We start from the raw sequence: 2,519 nt of genomic DNA on the forward strand, positions 1-2,519 counted from the left end.
TTTGATTTTTATAAAATTCTTGTTTGTTGCTATATGCAATTAAATTTTCAGAATTAAGGGGTTAATAACACTACACTTTATTGTCATATAATGTTTTTTATAGAGAGGTGGGAAATTAGCACATATCACGAACTCAACCTAAATTTGAATACTTAAAAATAAGGGATTTTCCTTCTTCCTTATTAGCGGTTTAATATGATTAAATACATTTTTATTATATTATTGTTAAATGCATTTAAATTATAAGTTCTTTAAAATTTGTGGAGTTATCTAAGATCTTGGTCGTTTCCTTGTATAAAGAGCGAGGAACGATACATCTGCTACTTTCACAACCTTAAATCTAAATCCAGAAATATCACCTACGATACGACCTTTACGGCTATATCCTGCAACTAATATCTTATTGTTTCTTAATATAATTTAAGCTACCATCAAGGGGTGCAAAAGCTGTGATTTTTTTTATCATTTTTAATCATGCAGTCTAATACACTTTCTTATAGCAGAGTTTGGTTGTTTTGATACTTAGTATAAGAAACACCACCAGAGCTAGCTATCCATATCGTTCTTCAAAATGTCGTTTTGTAGTATTTGTCTGCCCATCTTTGATCATGATGATGGTTGGCATTCTTTTTCACTGGACGAAGCTCTCTTAGTTTTCTCATTATTTAATCAGCTACGAATTATGCCGAAAATAAAAGGAAATTCTTTTCGATACGTAATAAGCTGTAAAATTAGGCCAAATTAAATTGTATGATATCGTTAGGGCCTCAATAACAAAATTAATTTCGACGCTGGTCAAGAATATGACAATTTCATTATAAGAAAAACTATTTTCTTAATCATAATATATGAACAATTATTATGCCTGTTTGTCTATTCAAAGTTAAAAAAAACATTATTTATAAAATATGTGCTAGAATTACTGAGGGTATTATAAGACTTAAATAACAAGTGGAAAGAATGTATTTAAAGTGAGAATGTTAAAGTGAGTCCATACCAGATTATCATAAACTTTATGAAATAAAATTGTATTTATTCATAATATTTATAAAATTACCCCAAAATAGTTAAGAAAATCCAATAATTTTCTTTAATTTGGAAATTTATTTCTGTTGCAGCGTTCGTTCATTTCGAAATTTTCTTTCAAAAACACCTTAAATTTTAAGTTAATATTCTTTTTTCATTTCTTTTTCTATTTTTTTTTTTTTTCTTAATTCTAAATTTATTTGAGTTTTAATTTTTTATACCTACAGAGCACAAAAGTTAAATAATAAGAAAAAAAAAAAACAGAAAAAACTTCTTATACTGTCTGGACTCATTGGCGTCTATACAACTAAACTTCGTTTTAGAGAAAGAAAAATAAAAAAAAAAAAGAAAGTTGAAAAATGGAAAATAGGAAAAATAAGACAAAAAAAACTTTTTCTTCTGCACACTATACTACGAGTAGTAAAAACAGATTTTGTAAATTATTAGAAGAAGAAACTTACTATTCAACTCTGGGGTAAAAATGGTTAATACGAGTAATAAATAGAAATTTAGTGATGGTGGGGGGTGCTAGTGTACAGAACACAATATATTTTTGAAATATGCATAAAGAATGAGTATTTTTCTTAAGAACTCCTTTTCTTATCACAAATATTTCCAAAAATGCTTTGGTAAATACTAGAAATAATTGCTAAAATAAAAATACACTAAATCAATAATGATCGAGAAGTCCGAATCAACCCGATATTGACCGAAAATTCCCAATCCCTTTAATGTTAATCGAAAAGGACTTTATGCATATTGTGTCCTAATGCCTTCTCGAAATAATATTCGAATAAAATACTTAGACTTATGAACCCTAAAACACTTTCATAAATCCTCAATAATTTGAAAATTTTAAATAGATACTTTAAATGTGAAATTAAAAAATTGAAATGAAGTAAGAAATAATTTGGAATCAAAAACTTTCACGTACACAATATTATCCTTTACTAAACAAAAAAAAAAAAAATAATAATCCAAAATAAAGGAAAATAAATTCAATCTGAATTCTTTCAAACGCACGAATACATATACACATTCCTATTATAATTTTCTTATTAAGATTATTTTACTTATAATATGTAGGTATAAATTTCTGCAAATGAAGACTATAATAAATTTAAGTATAAATAATGTTTAAGAAAATTATGATAAATATTCGGTTGGCCGTTATTTTAGTAATCATAATTCTAAAATCAAATTGATTTTATTAAAAAAATAATATTGGAATAAACATTTAAATATTAGAAAATGCAAGGATTCTCTCTATATACTAATCATAATAATATAGTTTTAGCATTACTTTCTCAAATTCATGACTATTATAATTAGATAACGCATTTGTAGCCAAACTCACAATTTAATAAGGTAAGTCATGTAACAATTCCTCATTCTCAGAGAATATTCTCAATACAAATTTATCGGACTATATAAAATAACTTTTAGAGAAACCAAATAGCTCTTAGTGTTTGAATCAAACTTAATAGAGAATT

The 2,519-nt window shown here is 25.7% G+C and overlaps 1 pseudogene; it reads right to left on the reverse strand.

Moving 5' to 3' along the window:
* Positions 1-270: 270 nt before the first annotated feature.
* On the reverse strand, positions 271-662 carry LOC129609179 (40S ribosomal protein S23-like; annotated as a pseudogene).
* Positions 663-2,519: the final 1,857 nt, after the last annotated feature.

Source organism: Condylostylus longicornis, unplaced genomic scaffold (genome assembly GCF_029603195.1).
Source record: "Condylostylus longicornis isolate FDR11 unplaced genomic scaffold, ASM2960319v2 ptg000038l, whole genome shotgun sequence".
Lineage (NCBI taxonomy): Eukaryota > Metazoa > Arthropoda > Insecta > Diptera > Dolichopodidae > Condylostylus > Condylostylus longicornis.